The 14,495-nt window shown below is 42.4% G+C and overlaps 1 protein-coding gene and 1 pseudogene across 7 annotated transcripts in view; both read right to left on the reverse strand.

The window, feature by feature from the left end:
- The window catches only part of CDH18 (cadherin 18), a 639,311-nt gene that overhangs the window by 186,728 nt on the left and 438,088 nt on the right, over positions 1 to 14,495 (reverse strand). The window lies entirely within an intron of this gene.
- Positions 4,104 to 4,640, reverse strand: LOC307220925 (huntingtin-interacting protein K pseudogene; annotated as a pseudogene). Its single transcript has one exon. The product of its transcript is annotated as a huntingtin-interacting protein K pseudogene (transcript).

The raw sequence follows: 14,495 nt of genomic DNA on the forward strand, positions 1-14,495 counted from the left end.
AAGTGGGCTAGTCCCCCTATTTTCCATGTAAATTAAAATCTGGGTTGTCTTTCTTTTTAACATACCAGGCACCCAACAGACTTGTGCCCATATGCATTGCACTCCAAATCTCCAACGTAGGTCTCTGTGTGTGCACAGAATGAAAGGAGCCTGTGCTCACACCCATTTGTGCAGCTAAGTCACTTCACAGGAACTTGGACCCCAGAATATGGCCAGAAGGCACATGAGGTTACTGTCTTGTTGAATAAGCAGGCACTAACAGATTTTTGTTATTGCTGCTGCTGCTGCTGCTGTTGTTGTTTATCTACCCATGGTTTTGAAATAGCCTAGTATAAATGATTTCCATATCGCTGTTATTTGTGGGAGGTATTTGAGAGAACATTTACATGAGCTAAAATAATTGTGTGGGAATTCATTCTTCAAAGAAATAGATAAGCCATATGGATCCCGCTTCCTTCTCCCCTCAAAAATACAACCACCTTTGTCCCGCAAATCAATTGTGTGTGCATGTAAATATGCCATTGTTATTTATATTCTGAGAAATCTATTCTGGAGGTGCTTTAACGCATTATTTTTGTAAACAGCTTAGAAACTATTGTAGTTAAGTGGCACGTAAAATGTTTAAAGAAAACAAAATAAATAAAATTAGAATTGTCTGCTCATTTGGACTGGTTGAGAGCTAATCAAATGAAGCTCAATCCAGATAAGACTGAGGTATCCTTAGTGGATGGTTCCCTAGACTGGATAGGTAGGATTCAACTTGATCTGGAGGGGGGTTTCCTCCCCCAAAAGAGCAGGCAAACAAATTGGAAAAATTAGGAAGTGAAAGCATCAAATTTGTCCATCCTTATTTTATCCTGTATTTTGTCCATCATCATTTAAATCAGCCTTTTCCTCCCAATTCCATACTGCTACTTTTGTTCCAACCAGGAGCCACAGAGAACTCACCTTCAAAATTCACAGTATGTCTTTTTCCTTAACAACCATAATGCGACAAAGTTTTAACGTTAGCTTCCTACGCTTCGCAGTCAAATTCCCCAGCTCTTAAACTCCCTCTTTTCATATAAGCTTCCTGAATGTTCAGCGTGTAACAGAGCATCCATCAAGCTATAATTCGAGAAGTAATGTTTATGATCTTTTATTCCCCTTGAAAGATGCCAGCTTCTCCTAGCAGACCTCATCAATCCACAGAACTCTCAATAATAGAAGCCTCTCTAAACATTGAACTGGAGAAGGACTAAGACACACAGAATTGTGGTTAGAATAACTGGACTTGAACCAGGGATGCCTGAGACTAAATACGTACTTAGCCATAAAGCTTTTGATGAGTCACACAAATCTGGCTCCAACTACCTCATTGAGTTGTTGAGAGGTGATAACATGGGGTGGCTCTCATGTTTTGCCACATTGTGCTCCTTAAAAGGAGCAATGGGGTATAAAAGTGAAAAAGTATGTATACCTGTACACAGGGCCCTGTACCCATACTGGGATGACATGAATGCCTACATGCAGAGAAATACGAACACGATTCAATGAAATCCAGATAACCTCCCCTTCCCAAAAGAATCCCAAGGCATTTTCCCAATGAATCAGAAACAGAATCCTAATGTTCTCCTCTGTTCCTTCCTTAGGTAATCTGTATGTAGGTGTGAGGGAGAGATGGATAAGCGCAGGATAGTGTGTGCAGGCCTGCCATTCCCAGGAACTGTTCATATGAATTCCAATAGAGGAAAATAGGGTGCTGATGAGTGCCATTCCAATCTTTCTATGCATAAGCACCACCTTTGTGCTTTACCTGAAGGAGCGTGTCCACCCCCTTTGCTCAGTCCAGACACTGAGGTCCTCCTCAGAACGTCTTCTGCTGATTCCCTCACTGCAATGTAGCAGGAACCCCCCCACCCCAATCATTCTGTTTGTATAAACTTCACACTCACACACTACATACGCCACATTTCTGTTATAAATTCATAGAAAATCAACCATACATTGGATTTGCACTGTTCCATTTTTATTTTACTCCATATGACAAGAACTAACAAAGGGGGGTGACTTAGTCCTGGTCAGCCATAATCCCTTCACTGTCTCAGCACATACACAGGAGCCCTGCCCATACCAACCCTGATGATCCCAGACAGAAGACAATCAAGATCACAAAGAACCTGCATATGGGAGTGGATTCAACATGGACTGAAACAAAGGACACTGATCATGTCTTCCCTCAGGGGGCAGGAAACTGTGGGGAGGGGGAAAGGAGGAACCAGCCAGGTGACAAGACACTCAGGTTACCCTCAGCCCCTCCTTTCTGTAATGTATGCCTCCCTCAACCCCTCCTTTCTGTAATGTATGCATGATGTTTCTGGGGGTGGGCTAGACCTAGAGGAGGGGAATTTCAAAAGTTTTTATAAGACCTTGCACACTATTCTTCTGGGTCTTTCCTCTCTCCTGCACGTGAGGGGAATACCCTGTTGCAACAGTTCAATAAAGGCCAAGCCTACAGGCTGCTGTTTTGCTCCAAGTTATCCTGGTTGGTGTCTTTGTTTTGTCCAAGGGAGCCCTCGGATTTTTCCTGTAACAGCAAGAAGTGACGTTTCAGGGAACCAGGCTGATGGCCTTCTCGGTAGTGGTTCCCTCCCTGTGGAATGCCCTCCTTCCAGATGTCAAGGAGATAAAGAACTACACAACTTTTAGAAGACATCTGAAGGCAGCCCTGTATTGGGAAGTTTTTAAAATCTGATGTTTGATTATGTTTTTATATATGCTGTAAGCCACCCAGAGTGGCTGGGGAAACCCAGCCAGATGGGCGGGGTATAAATAATAAAATTGTTATTGTTATTGTTATTTTATCATGTCCCTTCCCCACCTGCAATAAAACCCAGGTATTTTTGCTACATTGTGCACTAATTCTGCTCTCTGGACAAACACACAAATGAGCTGATGGTGGGGCAATTGCAACAGTGCACTGGGATAGTACAATGAAGCCCTCAGGGTTTTCTTCTTACAAACAGCAAAGATAGCAGAAATTACTCAAAGGTGTAAAGAGCAACCTTCTGAAACATCAACAACCCCACCCCACGCCACCCACCCTCTCTCTTCTGTTACACATTTGACTAGAAAAAGATAACAGCTCCATGAATTCCAGCAAGTTAATTGCTGATCTTTCAGAACAGATTCAGTGCTGAGTTTGATTCTTTTAAAAGATGAAAGCCTGAATGTTGTTTTCTTTCTTTCTTTCTTTCTTTCTTTCTTTCTTTCTTTCTCTTTCTTTCCTTTCTTTCTCTTTCTTTCCTTTCTTTCTTTCTTTCTTTCTTTCTTTCTTTCTTTCTTTCTTTCTCTTTCTTTCCTTTCTTTCTTTCTTTCTTTCTTTCTTTCCTTTCTTTCTTTCTTTCTTTCTTTCTTTCTTTCTTTCTTTCTTTCTATGTTATTTTAATTTAAATAAGACATCTCCATTCCTCCTCTCTGCAAACTTCCTACGCAGCAAGCAAACTCAGAAGAATGCACCTTTGCATACAGTTGACCTGAGACTCCACCATTGCTTGGCATAAGTAGGAAGAGAGCTCCCTCCCTCAGTAACAGTCTTTCTGTCTTTTTCTCCCAGAATAATGACTACTCCTAGTCCTTCACAGTATCAATATAACTAAGGACATCAAAGCAGGACATCAAAATAACTTATTCCAATTACAATAGAAATTCCAATATCTCTGCATATATATTTTTCAATTTGTTATTATTTAACGTGGAGTGGAAAACTTGCAATTAATGCCTATTGGTCACCATAGCCACACACTGCATTGTATTTCTGCAAAGCACTGTGCAGGGAAATCAGAAGCAAGCCCCACCAGGCTCCAGGGGAAAACATTTATAGGATTTCAGCCTTAACCATACAAAACTGGAGCACGAAGAGGGAAGAGCATTCAAAGAACATATGCTATTGCCCTTTGCTTCTGCCAGAAGCTCTTTTTCCTTAAACTAATATTTTTGGTCGTGAAGGCGGCACTGATTTAAAGTTGCTTCAACCATAGAATTCTGCATTTACAGGGAGGAGTCAGGCTAATACCCTGCCCAAGAAACAGCAAGTGTTTCTTTCATATGACTAGTGCTTTTTTTTTTCCTTCAAAAAAATTGGAATATTTATTCCAGCAGCTTTAAAATATATGCAAAGAACCTATGCAGAACAGGCCAAAGAGAGGCTATCTCCTTCCCTTGCTCCCCAAAAGTCCACCTAGTAGCTGGCCCTCAGTTGGTGAGGGTAATCAGTGCTTCCACCAGGTTCCCCATGTGTTCCCGCAAGCTGCATTCTGCTGCTGCCCTGGATATTTCCATCTCGTTCATAATCAACTCCAAATCTTCTTTCTTGATTGTGACTTTGGCCAGTTCTTTTTCCTGCTCCTGCTTTGCTTTCTGCTCTGTGGATCTTCGGTCTCCAATCACTGATATTGCCGTTTCCAAGTTGGAGCTCTGGATCTCTTTCTCCTCCGCGTAGTCAGTGATGCGCTCAAGGTTGGCTGCTCCGCTGTCGTGCTTCTGCGGCTTCTCGGCTGGTTGCTCTCTGCTGCCTGCCAAGCCATTGGGCTCTGCTTCTAACTCAAGCTCAACATCCCCTTCAGCTGCCATCGCTTCGTCTGCCTTCCGCGCTCGTCGCGTGGTAAGGGGCGCTTCCGGAAGCTTTTTTCTAAAAAATTCTTTAGGGGTACTCTAAGCTCAACATCAAAAAAACGAAGATCATGGCCACTGGGCCCATCACCTCCTGGCAAATAGAAGGGGAAGAAATGGAGGCAGTGAGAGATTTTACTTTCTTGGGCTCCATGATCACTGCAGATGGTGACAGCAGTCACGAAATTAAAAGACGCCTGCTCCTTGGGAGAAAGGCGATGGCAAACCTAGACAGCATCTTAAAAAGCAGAGACATCACCTTGCCAACAAAGGTCCATATAGTTAAAGCCATGGTTTTCCCAGTAGTAATGTATGGAAGTGAGAGTTGGACCATCAAGAAGGCTGATCGCCGAAGAATTGATGCTTTTGAATTATGGTGCTGGAGGAGACTCTTGAGAGTCCCATGGACTGCAAGAAGATCAAACACATCCATTCTTAAGGAAATTAGCCCTGGGTGCTCACTGGAAGGACAGATCATGAAGCTGAGGCTCCAATACTTTGGCCACCTCATAAGAAGAGAAGACTCCCTCGAAAAGACCCTGATGTTGGGAAAGATGGAGGGCACAAGGAGAAGGGGACGACAGAGGACGAGATGGTTGGAGGGTTCTTGAAGCGACAAACATGAGTCTGACCGAGCTGCGGGAGGCAGTGGAAGACGGGTGCCTGGCGTGCTCTGGTTCATGGGGTCACGAAGAATTGGACACGACTAAACGACTAAACAACAACACTCTCATTTTCCTACTCATATTGAAATACTGCCCCTCAATGAGGCCAAACTGAGATTCACAAAATGTTTAGGGGTATGCGTATCCCCCGGGGGAAAAAAGCACTGCATATGACTATGTAAAAACAGAAGCCCCTATCGGCAGTCTGAAGTGCCACCATCCAGAAAAAAGGTTTACCATTTATTTCTATTGTATCAACTAGTTCTAAGAGAAAGGAAAAGGTGAAGAGGGGAGATTGAGGAAACAGTGCTTAGAGCACCTTTCACCTCATGCATTTTGCTTTAAGGTAAGGGCTATTGTTACTCTTCTCAAAAGAAAACATTGGCTTCCATCAGAATTCCTTGAACGTTTTACCTGGGAAATGCACTTTCAAGATTTCATTTTAGGTCAGCCTGGGTGATAGACAAGGGGTGGGTTTATCAATATATTTTAGACTCCTTTAGTATTCCTCTGATATTTCATGATATTTCACTCCCAAATTCAATTCCACATTCATTTCAGGAGAAATGTCTGTAGCAACTCTAACCCCGAGTGTTGTCCTCCTAACTGCACTGAACCATCCAATTTTGAAAGGAAGGAATTCATGGATCATGAACAGAATTCTGTTTTTGCTCTAGCAGCATAGGCCTATCTGACAATACCCTTGAAGAATTTACATACTTCTCTGTCTTGATGTTTAGTAAGTCATCAGTAAACATGGGCATTCTTGCATTTCAACAGGGCCCTTGTTCTTCCCCACCTAAATTATGCTTGAGCCACTGGGGTGTAGCAAAACAAAAAAAAGGCTCTTCCAAAGATATGTCCCTCACCGGTAAAATTTGTCCCCCGGTGCCTCGCCAATTTTTATTGTAATTAAAAATAGCGTAAGTGCCCTTGAACATAAAACGGATGTGTTTGTGAGCATTTTACCTAATTTTGATACAACAATTGAAAGAAGCCATGCATGCAGAGGATCTAATGAGGTGAGGAAGCAATTACAGAGAAGTCAAGATGTTTCAGATCTGGCTCATGAATCATTACCTTCCGTACAGAGTAACATAAACAAACTACCCAGAGAAATAGAGGAGAAGAATCATACGCATAGATACACATTTTCCTCCTCTAATAGTCAATGATGTAAGGGAGAGAATATATACAAAGTTCTTGATGCTCAATGTCTGTGTTCCTGTATTAATTCTTGACCCTTTTTGTTTCAGGTCAGTTAAGCATGGTAGCCTCTTTGCCTTTTATTTAGCAGAAAATCTGCCAGTTTTCAGGCATGCAAATAGGCCTGGCAGAAAATCAGGGTTTTGCACAATGTCTGCTTACATCACAAAAACACTGATGGCTCCCTAAAGCAGAAAAAACCCCAATAATAATTCCTTTGGTAGTTCTTAGGTTCAAAATGACTTTGAGAAGCTGTTTAACATTCGAAAAGGTACCTTTCCCTCCTCTCAGCTTATAGATGGCATCACTCTCACCCTCACTAGAAAAGTGATTCAGTAGCATATAAACATTTAGGGGGGGGGAGTCAGTCATTTTCCACTAACTTTTGCTGTTACTTCCTATGGACTCTCTATAGAGCTGGGCATTTTGAAAAACGTCAGATACATAATCTCCCTGATCTTGGGCCATACATACACAGAAAAGGGCTTTAGTGCAATTTCATGTTAGTGGTGCTATGTGCATTTCGCCTAGTTTAAATGCTAGGTGTTGGATAATCGGTAGTATTCTTATTCATCAGTTGGGCGGTGAGAGGAACATGGATGGCTTAATCCCACCTTCAACTCTCCGTTCCTTACCTCAAACAGTTAACCGGTGCTGTTTTAATACGTATTTCCACCTTCTTACATACTGGAATTGCATATCTGGGAGACTTGCCGGGCAAAAGTTCATAGCCAGTTTTGCAATGCAGATCTCAATCATCAATGTTCATCACAAACATCATTTACAACTTGTTTAATTGCATCTTGTACATTCAGTCACTACTTTGTTTTTCACAGATTGGGACTATTATGCAGAAAAGTGAATGCGTGGTTTAAGCCGTGGAAGCAGAAAATCACAAATACTGTATTTACAGCACCCCCTACAAGTAGTTACTCCCATGGGTTTGGGTATCAACCTAGAACCACAGTAGACCTCCAATTTCTATACTGGTTATCTAGTATGTAATGCTCTTGAATTCAAATCCAGGCAGGATCTGGGGGAGAAACCATGGAATACCAGTTGATTTTAAAATTTAATCAGAATGCCCTCCAAAACCCACCTCCCCTAATACACCAATAAAGGGATGGATCCCAATCCAGTATGAAAATGCTCTGCCCATTTCGCATGACTTTGGAAGCTGCATTGCAAATCAGGGCAAGTGGATAGCAAAACCATTCCCATCTTGCCAAATAAGAGTGTCTGGGCGCACGTGTTAAGGTTGTCTTGCATTTCCCATGTTCCAGTGCCATGAGTGGGCAGTATTTTCACCCCACTGCCTCAATACCAGAAGTGAGAGAAATATGCAGGGTGGTTTTATACAGTGGCCTTAGGTCATATGTACTGAATAGGGCAAGGGCAAAAGAGTCAATTGGGTCTTTACATGCAGGCTGGAAGCAAATTGCTACTCCAGCTCCCATGACCAATTCCAGTCTAGTTTTTGCAGTATTTTTACAGCAAAATGTGGCCCCTAAATCCATTGGAAACCACTGTTTGTAACAAGCCACTGTTAACATCAATTCCCATCTCCACACTGAAATCCTGTTCATGACACTTCACAAGTTCCTCTGAGCTAAAACTGACTCAGTTCCCTGTTCCTACTATGTGCTGCTTAGAGCCTAGAAACTCACCTACAACCTTCTGGCTGCCCACTTATGGATCCAAGACCATTCCTTTGCAGAAATTATATTACTTTGTCTAGTCTCTATCACTTTTGTAAAGGCAGGTCACTTATCCGGACTCTGCTACATGTTATGCCTTCTTACAAAGCAATATTCTTGGGTTTCAGACAAGTTTTCTTTTTCATTACAAAACACAATCACCTCCTGATCAAAGAACATCCCCTTAGGGAGCAAGATGAGCATTATGCATTAATCTTCCATTATCAGTGCAACAGTTTGCAATCATCGAATACTGTAAATTGCAGCATCTTCAAACTCACTGCTACTAGATCACTGATGGAAAGTTTGGTAAACACCTTACATTCATTTCCTTCTGAGTAGCAGGTGGCTGAATGGAAGTCATTGTGAAAGCAGTTTTCTTACTTTCAAGTCACTTATTTTTGCCAGATGGAAGCATCTCTCCAAAATCCTCTTCCAACACCAAACTAGAGCTTAGCTGATATGACTGTAGCCCAAGTTTTATCTGCAGGATTTTTTTAATGCATATTTAAATGCATGCTTAAATATGTATTTATGTGTTTATATTTAAATACATATTTTGTCTCAATGTATGCATTTCTGAATGGAAGATGCAAATTATGTTTATACACTTTAAAAATGCAGACCAAACAAAATTCTCCCTCAGTCCAAAGTCCTAAAGGAGCAGGGTAGGAATCTCTCATAAGGTTTTGCCTTGCACTTGCCAAACTGCAATTATGAGAGAAAGCCGCAACACTTACATGGGCTTAAATTAGTAATGCAGGTATATTGAGGAGCATGTTAGAAAAAGAAATAGATGTCTCAGGAGCCTTGGGTCCATCAGAAATGCAAGATAATAGAAGCGGCTTTGGAAGGCATGTGGTGCCTGCATAAAATTTTCTTTCTTATTTCCGTTTTAGCATCCTGAAGTAATGCAATAATTTCTGAAAGATGTTCCCATCTTTCTTAAGCAACTAATTTTATTATTTGAAATTCAGAACTGTATTTTTTTTACTGGATAGACTTGCTGTCAATGACTGTCAGCAACTCCAAGGCTTAACCCAGAACCCTGTAATATGAAACTAATGGTAAAGGGTAAAGGACCTCTGGATGGTTAAGTCCAGTCAAAGGTGACTATGGAGTTGCAGCACTCATCTCGCTTTCAGGCCGAGGGAGCCGGCGTTTGTCCACAGACAGCTTTCCTGGTCATGTGGCCAGCATGGCTAACCCGCTTCTGGCCCAACGCAACAACATGACAGAAACCAGAGCGCATGGAAATGCCGTTTACCTTCCCGCTGAAGCGGTACCTATTTATCTACTTGCACTGGTGTGCTTTTGAACTGCTATGTTGGGAGGAGCTGGGACAGAGCAACAGGAGCTCACTCGGTCATGGGGATTTGAACCACCGACCTTCTGATTGGCAAGCCCAACAGGCTCAGTGGTTTAGACCACAGCGCCACCCATGTCCCTCTATCTAATAATCCACCATGAATTTTCTGTACTCAGGCCTCAGAGCCTAATGACAATGCAGAAGGGAACAGTGATTTGTTATATTGGTTCCTGAAATCAGCAAGCAATATGAACCTTCTAGATTGGCCAGGCCAGCTATAAAGTCTAGGAGCCTGGCCTTTTTATTTTTCCTGGTCAACAGAGGGATGTTTTTTGTTTTGTTTTTCCTGTTTGCTCCATATCATGTACCAGCTAACTAAGCTCTGGGCTCAAGGACCATGAGCTAGAAACACTCAATGTTTAGTTTTGAGTGCTGTTGCTTATGGCCACAGCCTGACCCTCACAGCATTCATGCTCAAATGCTTTCAGTTTAAACTGCATTTTTACCTGCTTAGATCAGAAGTCGACAAAAGAGTTTAGGAGGTCTGGGGTCATCTCTGGGTCATTTGTAATAGATCGGGGGGGGGGGTGTCCTGACTCCCAATATTTTAACAAGAACAAGTAAAATTGTAGATAACAAATTGTAGATAACAAATAAATATATCAATGCCATGGCTGGCCTTGTGCTAATCACTCATGAGCCTCTGCATTCCTCTCCCCTAAAATACAGACAGGTATTGGTTGCCATTGACCAGGTACAGCCCTGCTAACTAGTTTTAGAGTTTTGTGTTCACATCCCTGATTTGTAGTAATTCAGATGATTCTTACTCCTATCTGCAGGTTATTCCAATGCATGGCTTAAAGGATGCAGCAGATAATTAGCTCCACCCGCTGAGACACCATTTTGCTCCTGGTTCTGGTTGGTGGACCTTGGAGAAGGGATGGAGAGATCTTCCCAAGTTCATCCCATTTCATTTTCACGTGCACTCAGAGGGCCCATTTCATCCCACTTTATGTGGATTTTTAAAAAGAGGGCATAAAAGGCTCAAATTTAAATTGTATGCATTATTATATGCATTGCTGTACATATTTGTGTGCATTCCCTCAATATGCTTTCCCATAAGGTACACATTTTTACTGTAAAATACATATTCTTGTGCATACTTTTAGCGCACTGAACCTACATTGCAAAATTTGGAGAACTACATAAACCAATTCAGAGTTGCATTCTGGACTGCAAGCAAGTCTGGGTTGCTCTACCAGATAGGTAATAGATGGACTTGTGGTAAGTATTTTTGCATTTAATACATTAACCTTGTACTAATAACTTTAAGGGATGCGGGTGGCGCTGTGGGTAAAACCTCAGCGCCTAGGACTTGCCGATCATATGGTCGGCGGTTCAAATCCCCGCGGCGGGGTGAGCTCCCGTCTTTCGGTCCCAGCTCCTGCCCACCTAGCAGTTCGAAAGCACCCCTAAGTGCAAGTAGATAAATAGGTACCGCTTTATAGCGGGAAGGTAAACGGCGTTTCCGTGTGCTGCGCTGGTCCTGGCTCACCAGAGCAGCTTTGTCACGCTGGCCACGTGACCCGGAAGTGTCTCTGGACAGCGTTGGCCCCCAGCCTCTTAAGTGAGATGGGCGCACAACCCTAGAGTCGGACACGACTGGCCCGTATAGGCAGGGGTACCTTTACCTTTTTAATAACTTTAAAGTACAGTGGACGCTCAGAATGTGATCTGTGCGGGATGCACGTTCATAACCCACAGCACTGCATCTGCGCACACATGGGTTGTGATTTGGCGCTTCTGTGCATGCGCAACCCCCGAAACCCGGAAATTACCCATTCCGGTACTTCCGGGTTTCGGCGGGCCCGTAACCTGAAAAAAATGCAAACTGAAGTGTCTGTAACCCGAGGTATGACTGTATATCTGTAGGGAAGTTTTCTTCCACTCCAGGAAGAAAAATTCCTTAAGCTCATGGAAGTATATTTAACAAAGAATGTCTGCAATCAATCATGGTCCAGAACCTAGTCACATGCGTGGATTCTCTCTCTCAGGCATATATATCCACAAAAAAACTACAGCATGAGAATTACTATGATACAGCAATTATTAGCACATCATCCCAAAAGCAATTGAACCTGTTGCAGTTAAAGGTCTAGAATGTAGTATAACATTATTTCCAAACATCTTTGATTTTAATGGATTATAAAATAGTTTATTTGCCACAACACTACAAAACATGCACACTGTCCACTGCTTCCAAGAAAATCATCTCACTCTTTATAATGCAGTCCATCTTGTACACCAACAGAAATAGATGAGTTAAAGGCATTTTTTACTTTCTTCTGCCCCCTGCAAAAGCATCTAAAAAAACATTATCCTCGTCCACTTCTTACCAAACCTCTTTCACTCCCTCCTAAAATTCATGTCAATGACTTGGGCATTACATTTTACCTCTCCTTCACATTATGCCCACCCAAAAGACAGGCTGCTGCTGAAAAAAGGAGCCTAAATTAATTTCAGAGGTGATGTGAATCCACTGCTAGCTAACGCTGTATTTTCATTTCCCCACTTTCAAAGAAGGTTGACCTTTACAGATATGATGCGATAACAGCTTTCCATTACATTTAGCATGATTTAGATAAGAGGTCACTTTGCTGTCATGCCCAATCATCTAAACCATAATTTAGTATGAAATGCATGGACAATAAGGAGGGAGGTGAGGAAAGCTAACGTCAAGTGATAAAACGAATGTAGGTAATAAAGCTTCTAAAATCTGACAATGGGTTATGTTGAGAGTGGTGGAATCATAAGGTCTCACACTTAAAATGTTAAAGGTAAATGTGAGGTGAGACATTTCTGATGTATTTCATCAGTACGGCTGCTCTTACAAGCGGGGGCGTTAACACTACAGTCCCTGCATCGTAGAAAATCAGGTGGGGCATCATACAATTGAACCCCACTTCCTGCAGTGTTGGGGAGAAAAATTCTAGCCTGGCTTTCTACTGCCTTGCTACTTTTCTACATGGTGGGTTTTTGCATGTGTTGGGGCCGCAAAGTCCAGTGACTCAGAAATACAGGGATAATTTTAACTACACAACCAACTTCTTCTTCTTCTTCTTCTTCTTCTTCTTCTTCTTCTTCTTCTTCTTCTTCTTACTCTGCCCATCTGGCTGTGTTTCCCCAGCAACTCTGGGCGGCTTTCAACAGAGCATTAAAAACAAAATAAAACTTCAAACATTAAAAACTTCCCTAAACAGGGCTGCCTTCAGATGTCTTCTAAAAGTCAGATAGTTGTTTATTTCTTTGACATTTGATGTGAGGCCGTTCCACAGGGCAGGCGCCACTACCGAGAAGGCCCTCTGCCTGGTTCCCTGTAACATTGCTTCTCACAGTGAGAGAACCACCAGAAGGCCCTTGGAGCTTGACCTCAGTGTCTGGGTAGAATGATGGGGGCGGAGACACTCCTTCAGGTATACTGGGCCGAGGCCATTTAGGGCAGGCATAGGCAAACTCAGCCCTCCAGATGTTTTGGGACTACAACTCCCATCATCCCTGACCACCGGTCCTGTTAGTTAGGGATGATGGGAGTTGTAGTCCCAAAACATCTGGAGGGCTGAGTTTGCCTATGCCTGTTTTAGGGCTTTAAAGGTCAGCACCAATACTTTGAATTGTGCCCAGAAATATACTGGGAGCCAATGTTTAGATCTGTCCTTGACAAGTAAGCTAGTGCTAGAGTTTGTTTTGCTTTTTCCAAGTTCTTATGAGGTTCAGAGACATGGTCGGAAGACAGCCCATTCAGATGTTTTGTTTAAACTTAGAAGGTCTGGATCTGGTCAGTGCGGGATGAGAGATTACCCAAGAACTCATGTGTCCCATCAGGGATGGAAAGACAAATATGTATGTAATAAACTAAATACATCCCTACCAGCCTCTCAACTATATAATCATGTCTGGAAAGTTAATTAGTTTAACTCATTTTATTTACATCATTAGTTAGTTGCCCTTCATTCAAAGATCTAGGTGGGGGTAGCAGCAAAATTCAGCAAAATAGGGCAGCCATACATAAGACCATAAAACACAACAAAGGAAAACTTCAGCAACAACTAAACATCTCAAAATCCTGGCTAAAAAGCTATGGTTTGAGCTTGACACACAAATGCCATTAAAGTAGTTGTCAGATGAATTTCAGGGGCAGGAAGTTCTAAAGGTGTGAAGCCACCACAAGAGAGGCCTGCCTGCACGCCACAACCTAATGTGTCGCTCCTAGTGGGCAGGACACTAGTCCCTAGATGTTCTACCAGGGACACCCTCTGTAGAATCCTGCAATTAGAATTAATCCACGTGGAAGTGACATTTCATCAGGCCTTCCCTGTGATGGAGCTCACTGCCTTGCCATCCCCCTACATGCATGTGTGCAGCCAAATCTCATGCTTCTACAACAGGCATAGGCAAACTCGGCCCCCCAGGTGTTTTGTGACTACAACTCTCATCATCCCTAGCTAACAGGGCCAGCGGTCAGAGGTGATGGGAATTGTAGTCACAAAACACCTGGGGGGTCGAGTTTGCCTATGCCTGTTCTACAACTATCACATCAATTTTTGACAAATATGAGATTCCTGGTCTAAGTCGTAGCATCACTGACCAACATAATAGCAAAAACCATAATATAAAGGAGAACAGTCAAAATCATGCCCATTTGCTAGCAGAAAACTAAGGAGTCATTCGTATTATGACAGTGCACACCATGTAAACCATTTAAACCAGAAAGTTGTATAAACCACCAACTTGGTGCTTTATCTAACCCCACATTAACATTATATACTTCTCCTTGGCATTCCTGCCTACCTTTTTAACAACCACTTTGTCCATTAAGCAGTTATTGTGACCTTCTACATTACTGCACTATGACACTGAAAAGCAATTAGGTTGAGTCAAGGACTGGAGATGTTTGGTTACATTTATTAA

This window comes from Podarcis cretensis (assembly GCF_951804945.1).
Source record: "Podarcis cretensis genome assembly, chromosome: 7".
NCBI classification, from domain to species: domain Eukaryota; kingdom Metazoa; phylum Chordata; class Lepidosauria; order Squamata; family Lacertidae; genus Podarcis; species Podarcis cretensis.